At 43.9% G+C, this 19584-nt stretch overlaps 1 protein-coding gene across 1 annotated transcript in view; it reads right to left on the bottom strand.

Annotated features, from left to right (window-relative positions):
• Nucleotides 1-3613: 3613 nt before the first annotated feature.
• LOC132472000 (LINE-1 retrotransposable element ORF2 protein) overlaps nt 3614-19584 on the bottom strand; it is a 36416-nt gene continuing 20445 nt past the window's right edge. The window contains exon 2 of the mRNA XM_060071393.1: nt 3614-4731. The gene's annotated coding sequence lies outside the window, so the exon portion shown is untranslated. The remainder of the gene's footprint in view (nt 4732-19584) is intronic.

The following is a 19584-nucleotide window of genomic DNA, read 5'->3' as shown; positions in this document are numbered from 1 at the left end:
ACATATGCAGTAATATGATACTGAGTTCAAAATGCATGGACAATGTGAAGATAAACAGTAACCTTCAGTAAATTGAGAAGTTAAATGAATAAATATAACTAATGAGGATTTGAAAAGACAAGCCACGTCTCCCGTGTCAGCATTCTTTTCTCTTTGTTTCAGTTATCTATAATCTGTCCACGAGAGTCTTAATATATAATTGGTGAGTTATAATATATCTGTGAGTTATAATATATAATAGGTAAGGTAGCACCGAAGCCATAGTAGACAGTGACAGATTGCCTGAATTGACGTAAGCACCAAGATTCTAAATGCCTCAAAATTGTAAGCAACAGGGTGCTTCACATAGGGGTTGTAATACTCATAAAAGTAGGAGAAAAAATAATGCGCTGACAACCCTTTATTGTTGTAAATCAATTCTATGAGGTCAAACAAATTAAATAATAAACAGTAAAAAATTGCATTATAGGGCCCCTTTAAGTTAATGTTTGTTTTCTTTTCTTTCCGGTTTAAACACTGTACATGAACGAAGAAGACGTTGATTGGCCCTGCAGCCTGCTGATTTTCCCATCCAAACCCCCCTACCCCATCTTTCTCGCTACCCCCAAACCCCATCTCTTCTCCCAGTTTTCGATTGTCTCTTTTTTGAGACCGCTCAGATAAAACGACCGTTCTATCCTCTACCTGTCTCTTCCCTATTTCTCTCTACCTACATTTACCGCTATCATGATTGGTTTCTTTTTAAAAGACCAGAATGCATTATCCCCAGAAAAACCTGTAGCAAAGGCCAACAAACAAACAGACCAAAAACTAAAAGTACTCTCAAAACAAACTCTTGGAGAAAAGATCTTTCCTGCTCTACCTGTTGTCACTCCCTTCTTTCACACTCCCTCTATTTCACGGTAAGGGATGCCAAAGAAAAGCAAAAGATCCCAAGCGGCTAAAGTAAGGTGGAGTAAGTCTGGTGAGTTTCCGCTCAAAACACAAGCTGAACATGTGAAAAATTGTGATCCTGACAGCAATCCCGGCACAGCTGTCATGTTGTCTTTCACACATTTAAATGACCTGGTAACAAAGTTGATCACAAGCTTTACTATGTTAGGCTCCAGCTCTTATGCACCATATGAGCTCATTCCTGTGCATTTTAACAGTGAGGATGAATTCTCTGTGGATGGAGTTTTGGCAAATGTAGACTCAAATGCAGATACTACTGAGTGCACTCCCTCTCTCTAGGTCGTCCTCAGACGAGCCCTCCATCGTTGCTTCCAGTCATCCCGATTCTCCATACATCTGGCCAGTTCATTGGTACTTTGCGCTCCTGCATCCTTCTTGAGTACATCCACGAATGTGAGTCTAGGACGTCCTCGAGACAGATGCCCATGGGTTGGTTCCCACTAGGGATGGGCATTTGAAGAAATTTTCTTGATCGAGCATCACTAGAGTTATCGATCAATTATCGATTAATCATTAACTTTTTTCTATGTTTTTTTTCTAATGTTTTTATCAATGAAATCTTTATTCCAACAATAATGTATGGGCCAAAATTAATACAATACAGTTAACATGAAGACCTACAACTGTTTAACAGTTTTAAAATAATAAATACAGGCATTATAGGTTATAGGCCTATGCGGCGCTCGTAAAGTCTGAACAATGCGCCTACAGGCGCTCTTAAAGGTTTGGAAACGATTCAACAAGACTAAATCTGTAGCCTATTCCAATTACAATAAGTAGCGAACTTATCGGACAACAATAATCAAACAAAGGCAGTGGGCATTAAACTGTATAACTGTTATGAAAAAAAAGGGGGGGGAAAGGCCGACATATAATGCCTGCAGCCGGCGTGCGGAAAAGGCTCGCAACAAAAAGATGAGCCACCCATTTACAAACAATTGCATGAACTAGTCTATCTAAAAGCAATACCTTATTGAACATATATAAGGCTGGACTTGTTGCTAAAATATCACAGTTTTGGCAAAATGTAACGACTCCAAGAGGCACCAAGCGGAGCGAGAGTCAACACATTAAGAAAGAAAAGAGCGACTCACATACGGTGGTGACTGTCGTCCATAGCATACAGTAACTCCAGCCTACATATTTTTGTTTAGGAATATAAGCATGTTAACATGCTCGGGGGTCAGACGCGAACGCAGCCTTGTAACTGTCAGTCCAGCAGCAGAAAACACCCGCTCTGACGGGACCGAAGTTGCGGGGATGCAGAGGTATTGTCGCGCTAACTTTGACAGCCTGGGGAACCTTCTTCCATTCACTTTCCACCAGTCGGCAGGGTTATATTCAATTAAATGCTTCAAGACTCACAGTATGCAACACAACGTCCTTTTAATCGATAACAATATAAATTGATCGACGCATTTCTTAACGATCAATTATCGAGCATCGATTAATTATGCCCATCCCTAGTTCCCACAGTAACAATTTGCTAGCTGGCAGCAGGTGTCTTTGGCAGTGTCCCGCCAGTCTCATTCTCCTGGCAGCTACTTTCTCACTCACCCTTGGTATTCCTTCATACAGGATCCTGTTGGTAACATGTGTACTCTTGCTGATGTTAAGTACTGCACGCAGCATTCTGGTGTAGCACCCGTCTAAAGACTTCAGCAAGGTTGGCTTCAGGGACCAGCATTCGCTGCCGTAGAGGAGAACAGACTCTACCATATGATGACATTTCAGACACAATTGAACTCATGCACGTTTGTAGCGGTGAAGTTACGGTGGAATGCGATACATCTGACAAACCCCAACAGATGGCAAATCTATCAAAATAATCAAAAGAAAAAAGGGTAAACTTCGAAAGAAGACTTAAGGCATTGGAGGTGACAAAAGCTAAATATAGCAAAAATGTTGAAACTGCATATCAAAAAATGTATAGAAAAGAGAGGGATATGTTGACAAAGAGATCCTGTGAAACCAACTGTTACAGAAAAAGAAAGATGTCCTACATAGCCACTTGCTATCAAAGAGACTCTAACTATAAGCAGAGGCAGAGGGCATATATAAGAAACCGTTCAATTCAAGACGAAGGCTATGAGCAGTGGCAGAGGTCATACATCAGAAACCGTTACAGGCAAGACAGAAGCTTTAATCAGAGACAGAGGTCATATATCAGAAACCGTTACAGGCAAGACAAAAGCTTTAATCAGAGGCAGAGATTATATATAAGAAACCGTTACAGTAAAGACAAAAGCTTTAACCAGAGGCAGAGGTCATATATCAGAAACCGTTACAGGCAAGACAAAAGCTTTAATCAGAGGCAGAGGTCATACACCAACACCAGCTGTCGCTTAAATGCTCATTTCAGGCAAACCCGAAAGTCTTATATTACCAATCGCTATGCAAACGACCCTGCATTCAGATCCAAACAGAAAGAAACAATGAGACGACGCATGCGCGATAAATACCGTAACAACCATTCGTTTGGCATGACTTATAACATGTATTGTGCAATGAAAATAAGACGAAAGTACAGAAACGTAATTAGAAGACCCAACCAAATGGATGACGGTCGGCCGAACCAAATGGATGATGCTGAGTTCTTCAAGGAAGGTGGTCGAATCTAAAGGAATAGCTTTTAAGAGAGTTTATTTGGTATCTCGTATTTTCGGTATGGTAAACTGAGACTCTGAAGCAAAGAGAGATTGAAGATGTGTCTAAGCACGTGCGACGCGAGCGTTCTCCTAGCTGATCAATAGACCTTTAAACCCTGTCCAATAGCTGCCGGGAGAATTCTGAAGAGCATGCTCGATCTGTAGGTTGTTATGGTCTGAACAGCGCGGCCCGGAAGTAGTGGGAGGAGCCGGTGTGACGTAACCCTCGGCTTCCTCGCCTGGTCTGTGGTGCTGCCTTCTGTGGCTAAAGTATTTATTGCAGCCTTCAGTAAGGTCTTGCTCCCCTTGTGGCTATGTATAGTATTTACGGCTTATATGTTTGGTCCTACTCCCTAGTGGTTAAGTGAGGGAAATACACCCTTGTGCTCTTAAAATACGTAACAATCCCTCCTTGGTCATCTCAGATGACCATACAATAATATTTTAAATCATAAACACCATTTACCACACCGAAAACATAGTAAAAGTAGGATAAATCATCAACACCATCAACCGTGTGGGAACAACTCTATCGAATAGAGAAAAACCACTACGCGTCCCCATAATACTGAAACGGTATTCACATTGTGGGTCTCATAGGAAATACAGGTCATTATTTAACAATACAACAATGAACATATATCTTGTTATCATGCAATCATATGGTCAAACAACACACAAACAAAAGTATCCATAGAAATCCTAAGCTAATACCCTTCGGTTATGTGCTACAAGGTCATACAATTTTCAACATGTGCAAAAGTAAAGTAAAAATTGGTAGTCATAATACAATTTTAAAAATTCAAAATGATTGATAGGCTAGCATGGATTTGGGTGGTTCAGGTGATCTTCGTGTATTGGTGCGCTGTTGCATGTGGGTGGTTTTGGGCGTTGTTATTATCGTAGCCATTGTTTCTTCTGTCGCCGTCGGGCCTGTAATTCATGAACCCAAGACTCGTCCCTCCTTGTCAAGGGCTCAGCTCACAGAGAGGTTACTTTTACATCATGGGAGCCTCCAAACAGGTTCTCCGTCGTCGTCGTGTCAGCAACAGGTGGCCTGTAAACAACCGTCTCAAAGAAGATCAACAGTACCATTATCAATGCAGCGATTCAGAAATAACGGGTTGCACTCGCAACCAAGCAACACTACACAGTAACAAACATAGGTATGGTTGTTTTAAAATTTGTTATTCAAGTTAATCCGGGATATTGATTATCTTATATACAGGAGATTCTACTAGAATAGTATAGGTGTTGACTATTCTACATATTACAGCTGGATAGGGTCGGGCCCCTCAGGTGATGTATCGTTCACTTTCATCGGATCATATCTGATCCCCATGTAAGCCTGAATGGCACTTGGCGCTTCTGTAGCACCCACTGCTGTGGTGATCAGCAGATGCAGTAGCCCTCGTGCACAGGGAATACAACGGCAGCCGGTGACAATTAACACGGTCTCTGCATTTATTCCCGCGACGGGCACTTACTGGATCATGCCTTTCCACCTCCCAAACATATTCTCCATCCATCCTGTGAAAGGGTCATTTATGCCGGAGTTCTCTGCCAATTCTAACCTGAGGGATTGTAATCATGCCAGCGCCCTGGCCACCAACCCAACCGGAGCTGTGTTATTGGGGATAAAAGTACAACATGTTGTGCCTATCAACGCATTTACCCCTCCTTGCTCTGTCAATAACATATCCATATCTATATATATTCCTTTTAACTTTATCTTTTTAACTGAACGAACTGTTGCTGATTATGATACATGTAATTTATCCAAACAATATATATATACATATTTTTATATGGTGGACAACCAAAACAGAACCGATTCAAATCCTGCCATTATTTGATTTCCTCATGTGACTGTTGCTCCTTGCTCGGCGGACGTAGTTTATAGGTTCCGGGTGTGTCTGCATCTGGTTCTGGAACTTTTCTCTATTGTAGAAATATAAACTCATGTACAGCAGTTAGTTGTTCAAAAACATATTTCCTATAATTCAATTTTTAATTGTTCTAATGGAAGTCCATTATGGGACCCTAGAAATGAAAGTGTAAGCATGAATCTAACCATAAGCATTACGTGCAAAGTTAGCTGTGTCAGAGTGATACACGGTACTCATCTTGCTTCTGGAAACATTGGACCTGAAAATTGTATGCGTTTCAGATATGTTTGTATTATAATTGATAATGCCTCATTTGTATTCCTTCATCTAACCAATTCTATTTAGTGCTTGTACGGATTTTAAATTTTTGTTTTGAGTGTCTGATTCCTTATTCTGAGCTGATTTCAACCTTCATTTAATATTCACACTACATCCCTCCTTGCGCATTGCTTCAGCCATGCGCATTAAATTAACCAATCCTAACAACGGTGTAGTGCAACCAAGTTGAAGTTCCTTTCCTTAATAATCTGTACATAAACCAATCTATTATGAAGATAAATGAAGACCAGTACATACAAAACCAAAGGTCGATAGTTGTGGGTCTATGCAGCCGTCTTGAGACCACACTTTTGTTAAATGCATTAAACCGTAAATGTTTCATGCGTCAGTATACCTGTGTGCCGTAACTTAGAGTAAAAAAATAAATAAAAAATATCAGACTATGAGACGCTGACGTTGTAACAAAGCGTTACAGCAGTAGCAGTGGCATTTGAAAGGTTAACCCACAACTTCTGAATCTAAATTGAGCCTATATTGTCCCTGGCGAGCAGATGTATTGCTAATCCATTTCTTATCTTATAAACCCAAAAAGATGAAAAAAGGGAAATAACAATGTTAAAATTTGTATGTTCAATATCAATTCTTTGTAACCGTATCTGGTTCCAACAGTTACCTTCATTATACTACCCGATTGTCCTACACTAACTATGTATATTGGATGACCTAATCTTCATTTATTCTACGTATTGTTTGCATTTGATGTTGTCCACACTTTGATTCACTCCTATGTACATTGCATGCCACATCAAACGTGTATATGCCTTATTCTCTGCCTTTTGCACACCACATCAAACGTGCATATGCCTTAGCAAAGTGAAGTAAAGTAAAACGCAGTTTTATCTTTACTTATTTATAGCTATACATGTCCTGGACACGTCCATTACTATTTCCAAAACAGTTTTTTTAGCTACGCAGGTCCCAGACCTAACTATACCATTACATGAACAGTATTTATTATTATAATTATCTAGTTTTTTGTTGGTCAACATAAAATCGATACATTAATTCAACCCTTTAATCCTGACCCACTTGAATTCTCCCCGAAGGAGCCCGTGATTGTGAACTCTCCCGGAGCCTCCCATTGAGCTCCACCGTCATCACTTCAGAACACTGCAGGAACGATTAGTCGGTTAACGTGGGCTTGGAGGCTCCCAAGGAGCGCCACAATCCAACGTCTGACACCAAGTCTATGGGGGAATCTTGAGCCAGGGCAATTAAAACTGTCTAAACTAGGTAGAATAAGAGTCATCCGAACTCACAACAATTATGCACATCTGGGTATTAAATATAGGGTGACATTCTAAAACAAAACAAAAACTGAACCTAAAAGAAAAATCCAGAAGTTATTGGGTGAAGCAAATGTTATTGCAAGTTAATTATAATGAACCATTTTCTAATTGTCTTAGTTTTATATGTGGTATGCTTTCAATATCCCCTCGTGTATGTAACAGTCGAGTAACCTCCATTATTTTGGTGGCTCTGACACACACAAGAGGACATTCACACATGGTATATGAATCCACCATTTGTTTTCATTTTATATTTTTACTTATTTTTATTTTCATTTTATTTTTATCTCTATATACACATTCTTAAGAAAAGCACGAACGAAGATGAATCATAACATGCATCAACAGACCTAAAAATAAGCATATTATTCAACAATTTGAGACCTCAGATGGGATTTCTTCCTGCGGAGCCCTTCATTTTCTAAAGGGTCCGCAGTGAGGTCCGCTGAGTGGCCAGGAGTTCTTACACATTCAGAAGTGTTGCTGAGGACAGCTGCCTCACAACAAACCAAAAGCCTTTGTTAACCATATGGTCATCTAAGTCATCATTCCTTAAGATGTCATAAATATGGGGTTGGCCGTTCCTTATCACTTGCGTCTCTGCGCTTCTCTCTCTCTTCTCTTCCGCTCTCCTACGAGGCAGGTTATCCCAGAATTCTCCTAATAAGAATCCCCAGGCCTGGATAATCCCCGGACTTCTGTGGACGAGCGGTATGCATGCTATGGACAACTTTAAAGGCTAACCGTTCATGATGTGGAGTTTAGATAATTATTCCCATCTTAAGATCACTGTGTAACTGTCGTACAGGGATCTGGTTTGATGTAAGACCCCTGGGTTGGTGTCCTTTTGTAGGACTTCTTTCGGTTCTGGAATCCGGCTTTCCTAATTGTTGAATACAAGATAATGCATGCATATTGGTGGTACGATATTATATCTATTGCAATCGCTCCAATGGAAGCAATAGTTGACCTTTGAACACCTCACGCAGTGTTATTCAGTTTATTCTTATTTAGTAGCTGATTATAGCAGAATTTAACCTATGTACCTTTAATATTCGCAAAAAACGTATTGTAATTGTGTCTACAGCAGTTAAGCTAACTCCCTCCTTGGGCACCGTTTAAAACCATGTGCACCATTTATTAATTAGACATATTATTCTAGTAGTTGAACCCCGTGTCTATTTGAACCAGCCTGGTTCTCTACCTGTCTTGCTACACAAAACGCATGTTGAATAGACAGAAGGGCTTAGCAACCTGAAAAAAATAATTACTGTCAGTGTTTGGCATTCGTTCTTATACTGCCATTTCCTGGAGAGAGAGAGAGAATTAAGATCAATGAAGAGAAGTAAAAAGATGAGTGTTTGGCAACTATAATGCTTGTGTTGCCACCTCCTGAAGAGAAAAGAGAATTAAGATTTTATGCACAGAAGTAAAATGATGATCGTGGGCAACTGATCGTTGTGTTGCCACTCCCTGATTAGAAAAGAGAATATTTGCAGTAATGTTAACGATTAAAATGATGAATGTCGGGCATCCATTACTGCTCGGGTTGCAAAGGCCTGACGAGAAAAGAGAACAAATTTAGCACAAATGCAAGACATTTATAGATCGTTTAAACTATTAATGTTGGTGAATCAAAAAACATTGATTACAACCTACACAAATATTTGCGTGTTTTGCCGATATCAACTAGGGACTGGCTCCTGACTCAGACACACAGACCCTCAAATATACAAACACATATACCAAATTTACATTCTGGTTCCAACATATTACCAGGTGTTAGGGGTGGGAGGGGGCAAGGGGGAGAAAGAACAATGAGATAAGACTTCAATTTTACTGACAATAGGAAGGGGTTTAGCCTCCTTCTTTAAGTAATGTAAATAAGGAAGTGTGTGGTAGAGAGCGTTTGAAGGTACAGCCTAGGTGTATTCCTCTTTAAGTTGCAGGGCTGTGTGAGGCTAATTTGGTCTCGTCTGGTGGGGGCAGACAATTAAGGGGATTCTTGAGCTTGATGAGGGGATGGTAGATCTTGGAAAGCTGGGGGTCGTCTATTTGGGACTTATAATAGTTATATTCTTGTGGTACATTTGGAGATGTTGAGATGTAATTGGGAATAATCTCGTGTTAACGAGTAGGGGGCACTACCAAGAACTACAAATATGGCTGCGGTGCAAACTACATGCGTATCAGCCGACTACAGAAACTTCTCTGAGTTCTATCTGTCCGGCTGAAAACTGTGGTACCTTATGGCATAAGGCTACCACTTAACCGCAATTTGTGTTCTCAATACCTCTGTTTCTGCGCTGTGTGTACATTTATATGTACACAGATAGCCCTATGAGATCCTTGGATGATAAGGGGAACTACAAATTGAAGTTATCGTTGTTAAAAATAGCGACAGAGAGAGAGATGTGTCGTGGGAGAGGCTGGGGGTTGGATTTATGAGGAGGGTTTAGCGGGAGGAAGATTGGTGGTGGGGTGTTGTGGGGAAAAACGGTCTGTCTAGCTACTGGACCAGATAAAATGAGACGGAGAGGTAATAAAGTCTATCGGCACGAGGACCTTGGATTTATTAAGTAAAGTGGCAACGGTTATACAGAGTCATAAAGCGTGAGAAATCGAATATGTCTAAGTCCCTAATCAGCGCTGATGGTTCGTCTGGAGCTTCGCCTCCGTGGAAGGTCTGCTTCAGAAGAAGGTGAAGAGTCCCTGTGTGATGCAGTCTTATGCTGTATCCTCCTCTCGATGAGGTGTGTGCGTTTGAGGTGTGTGCGGTTCTGTGTGTTTTGGCTCCCAGGCCCTGAGAGAGCTTCGTAACGGGGAGAGTTCCTCGTGTCTCTGGTGTGATAAATTAAAACGGGGGAGTGCCCCCCCCGAAGTGTCTCGTGTGTGATAATTTAATGTGGCTCTCAGGCCCCTAGTATCTGCATGTGTTCCTTCTAGTGGGGGAGAGCTTCGAGGTGTCTCCTGTGTGATAAATTAATGTGGCTCTCCCGTTCTGGAGATGATACTGGTGCATTGTCTGAGTGTCCACCATCTGCCTGCCTGGGAGATGGGGCCTTCAGCTCCGGCCTTGACCTGACTATATATTATCATGTTTGTGTTATGTGTTCGTTGGGTTTAGAGCAAGAGTTGACTATATATTAATGTGCCTGCCATATGATGTGCTCATCAGGTTATTTTTCCCAACATATCCCCCTCAAGTCGTCGCAAGACGACTTTTACTCATTAGGGGTACGAGGGATAGGACTCCAGCGCGGGACTACCATTATAACACCATTAGAAATAACAGAAAGAAGGCAAAATGACCATAAAAACAAACAACCATGAGCATGGGACTAAAACAACTCGCTGGACCGGGCGTATGGGGAACCACGTGGGAGAAACGCTACCCATGCTTCAGACATGGGTATGCCATACACACCCCACCTAGGGGGTGGCATCCACCCCGGCCTTACATCGCGAGCAGACAATACCAACAATACTGGCAGCAGATGATACACAACAAAACCAACACCAAACCATAACATCAACAACAAAATGCAACAATAAAACTACCAGTAAACAATAACGATATAAACAAAAATGCAACAATCACACAAACACTACACAATAACAATCACAGGAAAGAAATGCAACCCTGAAACGTGTCCCTAAATAATAATAATAATATCAGAAAGATATGAGGTAAACAACGAATGCCAATCCCCCTCAACCCATCCCTAGATGACCGCACACTAAGGATGTGAGGAGGAGTTAACTGGTCGTGTAACAATAAGCAATCACACGCATGGGGTATTCAGGGTAGGCCCGGGGCACGGGAACAACTGAAACCACGGAATAGTCCTGAGCGTCATCACGGGCAGGTGGTCGCAAGGCGCCACCTGAGCATTAGACCCTTTTATTCAACTGCGCTCAGGACCTCATCTGATAAACGGGCAATCAAGGCCCCTGGAACCTCGACCGTGTGTATCCCCGAGCTCCATCTAGTGGGACAGCGATATAAACAACAACATTTGCGTTCCCGGCGTCGGTTGCGTAGACGCGGGCATAGATATGGGAGCGGCTAAAAACAGTGAAGCGTACAGAAGCGAATACAGCCAGGGGCGCCCTCAAGCCTTAAGGGAACGGGCCGCAGCCCCTGGTACCGGAACGCAGATCCCTGGTCCGGGCGACGTGGGTGCATCAGGTGGGAGGGGGGTGGTGCCGTTGGCGGGGACGGGAATGGGGCAGCCCACCATGTTCTCCAGCCGGATCAGGTCGGGCCCCTCTGGCGGTCCCGCGTCCAAACTCTCCGGTATATACTCGATCCCCAGGTAAGCTTGGATGGCACCTGCTGCACCTGTAGCGCCCATCGCTCATTGGGCTCTCCATCCATCCTGTGAAGGGGTCATTAATGCCGGAGCTCTCTGCCAAATCTAATCTGAGGGACTGTAACCCTGCCAGCACCCTGGCCACCGACCCATCCGGTGCGAAATCTGATTGCATCATCCTTGGGTGGTTGGTCAGCTCCGGGCGTGTCTGCATCTGGCTCCTCCTCTGGCCCTGGAACTTTGTGTTTCTCTTGCTGGAATTACAAACTTATGTACAACAGTTAGATGTTCAAACATATTTTCCTTAATTCTATTTCTAATTACTCTAATGGAAGTCCCTTTTGGGACCCTTGAATGTTAGGTGAAGGCATGGGTCGACCCTTAAGCATTTCATGCGGGGTTAGATGCGTCGTTCTGTTAGTTTTCATGCGATAACTCATTAGTGTCAACCGTAGTGCATTAGTCCTTTAATTTAGTACTCTAATTTAACTTTGTTAATCTTCGTCTCAAGCGTCCCATTCCTCTCTCCACCATACCTTGTGGTTTGAGGAATGTAGACACAGCCTAATCTTTGTTTGACATGCAGATGTTAAATCACTTGTTTGAGTGTTTTCTGAATAAACGCTGCCCTATTGCCTGAGCTAATTTGTGACGGAATTCCAAACCTTGGCATGACTTCTCTAGTCAGAACCTTGATTACCGTAACCGCATTTTGGTCTTCTGATGGGACTGCTTCTACCCATCTGTTGAACACTGTTTTTTCAAATATTTCACACTCATTTAGGTGGATGTCAATCATTGTTTGCAAGTATGGTGAAGAAAAACCTTGTTTTCTAATTATTATTATTATTATTATTATTATATATATTTTTTTTATATATATATATATTTTTTTTTAATTCTCCTCAATACCTCCCCCCTTGGGCAATGGTCAAAACCATGCACATTAAATGATAAGCAAATCTAAGAACGCCGTTGGTTCAACCAACGTTGAAACGTCTAACCTTAACCATCAGCAAACTAAAACCAATCTTTTGGGAAGGGAAATCGAAACCAGTATGTCCAAAACCAAAGCCCAATATGGGTGGGTTTACCATCAGCCGCCGGAGACCACGCTGTTCCAAAGTCATGCACTAAACCGAAAAACGTACATGCGTTAGTGGCCTTCTATAACACAAAGGTAAAATAAAATAAAACGCGACATGCCCCGTTCCAAGACCACCTCTGCTGCCAGAGCTGACATATCTGACTCCTGTTCCTCCTCCACCCTACACCCCAGACGGGACTTCCCATGATTGTTGCAGCTCGTCACTTCATGATCAAGTGAGCCAGTGCCCACAGCGACTCTGCCAAGTAATCGTGACTGTGCCTGCCTTAGGTCGTCCCGGGTGTCAAGGTGGGATCTTACCCGTCGTTGGCTAACCAGCCTTCCATACTGGCTCGCTGCAGGATGCCATACCTGGGATACAATCAATCCCCACCTATATGGTGGTATAGATCGCAAAGTGGAGGGATGGAGACAGAGTCTTCAGCCCCATCTGTTCTATGCAGCCAAGTGTGTGCTTATTGGATACACATCAGGGAAACTATAAAACAAAAGGTAATTTATCAGAGTTAAAATTATTGCAGCAGCAGTAGTGGCATTTGAAAGGTAAACCCACTACTTCCGAATCCAAATTGACAACATAGCATGTAGGACCCCTTCCCAGCAGATGTGGCTTCAATCCACCTGTCATCCTTGACCAAAGAGATACACCCCATATTTTAATAGGTGTAGTCCTACTTTTACAGTTTATCAAGATTACTTTATTTTATTTTATTATTATTCTCCTTCTTTATCATATCCATATTTATTCAATTATTCTTTCCTGTGTGAAAATAATATGAATCACTTAGTTAATAGCAACACCTTCTTTAGTCCAATTGCATTAGATTATCATCACTGTTGTCCTATTAAAGTATCAACGTTATTGTCCTTATAACCTCCTCATGAACTTTGATGTTCTTCATCCTGAATGGTAACTGTGTCAGGATGTTCAAGTTCAAGTTCAAGTTCAAGTGTACTTTATTGTCAAAAATCTATGTAACAGGGTTAGCACAGAAGTTTGAAATTGCGTTTGGCCAGACTCCAATGTGTAGTTAAAAAAACATTGAACAAAAAAACATATAACATTTAAATAAGACATTGACAATAATCTCTCACACACACACACACACACACACACACACACACACACACACACACACACACACACACACACACACACACACACACACACACACACACACACACACACACACAGCAGCAGAAGAAGTACAATCAGTGGTCACAAGGTGCAACAGTAAAGTAAAGTGCAACAGTAAAGTGCCAGTGACATGGTGAAGTTCATGTGGTTTTCTTCAGTGTGTTGATGAGTCTGATGGCTTGTGGAAAGAAGCTGTTACTCAGTCTGCTTGTGCGGGACCGCATGCTGCGGTACCGCTTCCCTGATGGTAGAAGGGAGAACAGACTGTGTGCTGGATGAGTTGTGTCTTTGATGATGTTCATTGCCCGCTTGGAACAGTGTGAAGTGTACAGTTTCTGAATGGCTGGTAGGGGTGACCTGATGATCTTTTCTGCTGTCCTCACCACCCTCTGCAGTGCCTTCTTGTCTGCAGCTAGACAGCTGCCATGCCAGACAGAGACGTTGCTGGTCAGGATGCTCTCAATAGCACCTCTGAAGAAGGTGGTGAGGGCAGAAGTGGGGAGGTCAGCTCTTCTCATCCTTCTCAGGAAGTAGAGTCGTGTCTGCGCCTTCTTGACCAGTGCGGTGGTGTTGGTAGTCCATGAGAGGTCATTCGTGATGTGCACTCCCAGGAACTTTGTGCTTTTCACAGACTCTACTGCACTGCCGTTGATGATGAGTGGGATGTGTGTTGGTTGTTCCTTCCTGAAGTCTACAGTAATTTATTTTGTTTTGTTGACGTTGAGAAGCAGATTGTTCCTCTCACACCAGTTGATGAGTAGCTGTACCTCCTCTCTGTATGCTGAGTCATCATTGTCTTTGATGAGGCCCACCACTGTTGTGTCATCTGCAAATTTGATGATGTGATTCGTTTCAAATTTGGCACAGCAGTCGTGGGTCATCAGCGTGAACAGCAGGGGGGATAGCACACATCCTTGCGGCACCCCCGTGTTTATGATGGTGGTCGCTGAGGAGTTGTTTCCGACTCTGACTGTCTGCGGTCTGTTAGTAAGAAAGTCCAGCAGCCAGTTGCACAGTGAAGTGCTGATGCCTATTTTACTCAGCTTGTCCACAAGATGTTGGGGGATGACGGTGTTGAACGCAGAGCTGAAGTCTATGAACAACATCCGTGCGTGACTGTTTTTATTCTCCAGATGAGCCAGGCAGAGGTGGAGTGCTGTTGCTATGGCGTCATCAGTGGAGCGCTTGGGGCGGTAGGCAAATTGGTATGGATCCAGAGTAGTGGGGAGGGTGGATGTTAGGTGGGCCTTTACCAGTCTCTCAAAGCACTTCATCATGATGGGGGTGAGTGCTATGGGTCTGTAGTCGTTCAGTGATGATACCGGTGACTTCTTGGGTAGTGGTACGATGGTGGTAGCTTTGAAACTTGCTGGTATGATGGCTTGGTTCAGAGAGGTGTTGTAGATGTCTGTGAGGACGTCGGTGAGTGAGTCTGCACAGTCTCTGAGCACACGCCCGGGTATGTTGTCAGGACCTGCAGCTTTCCTGGGGTTCACCTTGAGTAGGGTCGTCCTCACGTCCGCTGGGTCCAGTTGAAGTGTTGTGCTGTCAGGGTTTACGGGTTTTTTTTTGGGTGTTGTGGTGTTATTTTCTTCAAACCGGCTGAAGAAGGTGTTGAGTGAGTTGAGGAAGTCTGTGTTGTCCTCACACGGTGGGGGGGATGGTTTGTAGTCTATGACTGACTGGATGCCTTGCCACAGGCGTCTTGGGTCCTTTGTGTCAGTGAAGTATGAGTTTATTTTTTGTCCATATGCACGCTTGGCTGCTCTCACGCCCCGGTGCAAGTTGGCCCTGGCAGACTTGAGGGCCTCCTTGTCCCCAGACTTGAAAGCAATGTTGCGTGCCCTCAGGAGCTCACGTACCTCCCTGGTGAACCAGGGTTTTTCGTTTGCTCTCACTGTAATGTCCTTGGTGACGGTTACATCTTCCATGCATTTTGTTATGTATCCAGTTACAGAGTCTGTGTATTCGGTGAGGTTGACGTCCTGGTTGGTGGTGGCCGCCTCCCTGAAAACCGACCAGTCTGTGCATTCAAAACAGTCCTGTAGAGCTGCTGTGGAGCCCTCTGGCCAGGCCCTGATCTGTTTCACAGTTGGCTTGCTTCTCGTCAACAGAGGTCTGTAGGCTGGGATTAGCATAACAGAGAGATGGTCTGATGAACCCAGGTGGGGGTGGGGAACAGCTCTGAAGGCCTGTCTGATGTTGATGTAGACCTGGTCAAGTGTGTTCTCTCCCCTTGTTGCAAAGTTCACACACTTGTGATAGTGTGGCATTACTGTTTTCAATTTGGCCTGATTAAAATCGCCAGCGATTACGCAGACCGAGTCCGGGTGTGTGTTTTGTAGTGTACTCACAGACTTGTACAGAATGGAGAGTGCCTCCTTTGTGTTGGCGCTGGGGGGAAGGTAAACAGCTGTGATGTTGACGGTATTGAATTCACGCGGCAGGTAGAATGGACGGCAGTTGAGGGTTAAAAACTCAATGTTCTCTGAGCAGTGACTTGTAATGACTGCTGCGTTTGTACACCAGTTGTTGTTGATATAAATGCACACACCACCTCCTCGAGATTTACCCGTGCTGGCGTGGTTTCTGTCAGCGCGGAATGTTGTAAACCCATCCAGTTTAATTACGCAGTCCGGAACGTTGTTGTGAAGCCACGTCTCGGTTAGGATGATCGCGTTGCATTCTCTTACGTTTCTATGTGTGGTTAAATCCAGCTTGAGATAATCCATTTTGTTTTCTAACGAGCGGACGTTCGATAGGAGAATAGATGGTAGTGCTGTTTTGTGAGGGTTTCTTTTCAAGCGGTGTGTGATGCCGGCTCGGCAACCTCGCCTTATCCTCCGTCCTGTGCTCGGCCTCCACTGCCGCATCAGCTGCTTCCAGTTTCGGCTGGTGGGGGCGGGGGAGCCCGCTGTCACGGAGGGTCCGTTGTCACGGGACATTATTCCTAGACCGAGAAGAGTTTCGCGATCCGAGGCGAAGTTAACTCCGGACATATCCTTTGTGCTGTTGTTGTTTCTAAGTCCCAGTAGTGTACTCCTGTTGTACGCGACGATTTTGACGGTACATTTAACATAAAACACACATTTTTATCGGGAGCCGGCTTGGCCGCAGCCACACCGGGCGCCGCCATGGTAACCATGATGCATTTCATGAAAAATGAACATGCATGATGCATGTTCATCATCCTTAATAAAAAACAAAACTAAAACTAAACTTAAAGAAAAACAAATTAGCCATAATGTGAATATCCGCTGCGTGTCTCCCTGTGACTCTCTCCCTCCTTCGGGAGAACACGCTCTCTCTCTCTCCTCAGTACGGGGTGCTGTTTGGTGCAAGACAACAGATAAGGGTGGAATGTGGGTGCGGCCATAACGCCTTGAAAGCGAGTGTGCTCTGGGGGCTGGGTGTGAGAGAAACCATGGGTAGTTCCTTTTCTCGGCCAGCAGAGGGGTTGTTCAGGTGAAACCTATGGACAGAGACTACAAGGAACTTCAAACATGGCAGACAGGGAACTACAAATTTATCAAAGCCTGAAAACTCAACAGAGCTCTACCTGCATTCCTTGGATATGTGGTATTTTATGGCGTATGGCCACCACACGCTTTCAGTTGAACACACTCTATTTCCTTTCTCTGTACTGTGTGTTAGTCTGAATGGTGTAGCTTGACAAATGGGGGGGGAAATGTGTTCTCTCTCTCTCACCCTTCCTCGCTCCCCTTAGGGTCAAGCAGCAGCTAGGACCGTTAACAGATAAGCCTGGAATGCAACATCCTCAACTCTCCATCATGGAACAAGGCCTAATAACTATCTCTCACACACAAAAAGATCCTTCTGTCCCTTCATTCACAAATAACTTTTCACTTTATTATATATAACTTAATACTGCTCCCCCTTTCCAAATTTCTATATACACAAAACTAGAAGCTGACCACCGAAATTGGTACAGGCCTCGTCAGGCCGAACCAAAACACCCTCACAGGTTCTAACTTCCATATGGTTTTAGGGAGGGGAACTACAACATGAGGTGGAGTAGAGGACTTCAAATATGGTGGACGGGGACCTCAAATGGGAGGACTACACATATGGGAAAGGGGATTACACTCTGGGCCTGAAAACCATACAGAGTCCCTTCTCGTGGTCCTGAAACAGCCGTTCATTGTTAGAAAAACACGCACTCTATCACTACCTCCAACTGTCTAGAGGGAAAATGGTCCTTCTCGATCGTCCTCCGACTTTAGCTCTCCTTGCTATCTCTCCTTGCTATCTCTCTCGCTCCCTCTCACACAAACACACACACACACACACCTAAACAGACCTTTCTCATTCTGTCTCCTCCAAACGCACACACAGAAACATCACCTCTTGCGTACACGCGCACAGAGACGCACACAGCCTTTCTCACTCTGTCTCCTCTAAACGCACACACAGAGACATATCAACAGACTTCTCTCATTCTGTCTCTCGCAGATGCACACAGAAACATATCAACAGACTTTTCATTCTGTCTCTCACAGCCTCTTACACACACAGAAACATCACCTCTTGCGTACACGCGCACACACGGAGTCGCTCACAGCCTTTCTCTCTCTCTCTCACGCGCATACACCCACTGTCTCTGTGTGTCACTCGTGCCCTAGGCACCGTTTCCTCTGCAAAGGGACTCTAACCCTGATAAAGGACTCTAACCTTCTTACCACATAGAATTATTTAATACACAAACAAAGAAGGGGACTCTAACCCCCTTAAGACATAGTTGGGGACTCTAACCCCCTTACCACCGAAATTATTTAATACCTAAACAAAGAAGGGGACTCTAACCCCCCTTTAAGACATAGGTGGGGACTTTAATCCCACCCGAGGGACCCTAACCCCCTTAACACATAGTTGGGGACTCTAACCCCCTTACCACCGAAATTATTTAATACCTAAACAAAGAAGGGGACTCTAACCCCCCTTTAAGACATAGGTGGGGACTTTAATCCCACCCGAGGGACCCTAACCCCCTTAAGACATAGTTGGGGACTCTAACCCCCTTACCACCGAAATTATTTAATACCTAAACAAAGAAGGGGACTCTAACCCCCCTTTAAGACATAGGTGGGGACTTTAATCCCACCCGAGGGACCCTAACCCCCTTAAGACATAGTTGGGGACTCTAACCCCCTTACCACCGAAATTATTTAATACCTAAACAAAGAAGGGGACTCTAACCCCCCTTTAAGACATAGGTGGGGACTTTAATCCCACCCGAGGGACCCTAACCCCCTTAAGACATAGTTGGGGACTCTAACCCCCTTACCACCGAAATTATTTAATACCTAAACAAAGAAGGGGACTCTAACCCCCCTTTAAGACATAGGTGTCTCCATTACACATCCATTACGTGGCCATCGATAGTCTTGTATCACTATGCCCGATTCTTATAGGCCCTATGGTCTCGAGGGTATTCTTTCACCATGCAACGAGCCGATATTCGATGTGTCACGCGTTCAGGGTCAATCGGGTTTATGGGGAAATACTGGGATGCAGTCCTATTCGTCCCCACGAGATATCCCGTAGCGAACCGCTCTCACAGTCTCACCTCCTAATGATTCCTATATAACTATGCAGAGTTTGGATTTTATCAACAGGTTCTGCCTACCTTTTGTTGGGCGTGCACGAGGTGAGACTGCAGGAATCGGTCCGGTGCTCCGGGGTCCCGAGGTCGTGCCGCTCTCCGTCTCTCGTTTCCCAGTTGCGTGTTCAATTCAGAAAAAATCACATTGTGGGTCACCAAATTGTGGGGAAAAACGGTCTGTCTAGCTACTGGACCAGATAAAATGAGACGGAGAGGTAATAAAGTCTATCGGCACGAGGACCTTGGATTTATTAAGTAAAGTGGCAACGGTTATACAGAG

Source organism: Gadus macrocephalus, chromosome 14 (assembly GCF_031168955.1).
Source record: "Gadus macrocephalus chromosome 14, ASM3116895v1".
Taxonomy (NCBI): domain Eukaryota; kingdom Metazoa; phylum Chordata; class Actinopteri; order Gadiformes; family Gadidae; genus Gadus; species Gadus macrocephalus.
Note: the sequence above shows the minus strand (reverse complement) of the source record. Positions and strands in the feature narration are given on the sequence as shown.